We start from the raw sequence: 394 nt of genomic DNA, 5'->3' as shown, positions 1-394 counted from the left end.
TTATCATTCCCTGCTCCTCTCTTTCTCTTCTTTTTCTAATCTCTCTTGTTCATCCTCTTTTTGTATTATCTCTCAATACATCTTTCTATTCGTCTGTTAGTCAGTATGTCTTCGTCTTAATTTTATGAATGATGTTTTTCCGGGGTTGTGTGCGAATGTGTTTACGTGAGTGTGTGTGTGTGCGCGCGTATGTGTGATGGTGTGAGGTTGTACTTTTATATATTATATATATAAAATGTGTTTTAGTATATATACACTAATACAAACACGCAATCATATATATCTTTAAGCAGAGACACAAACACCCACACAATTCTATGTACGTACGTACGTACATACGTATGTATATATGTATGCATGCATGTATGTATGTATATATGTTTGTATGTACGAC

Source organism: Octopus bimaculoides, chromosome 11, assembly GCF_001194135.2.
Source record: "Octopus bimaculoides isolate UCB-OBI-ISO-001 chromosome 11, ASM119413v2, whole genome shotgun sequence".
NCBI lineage: Eukaryota > Metazoa > Mollusca > Cephalopoda > Octopoda > Octopodidae > Octopus > Octopus bimaculoides.
Note: the sequence above shows the minus strand (reverse complement) of the source record.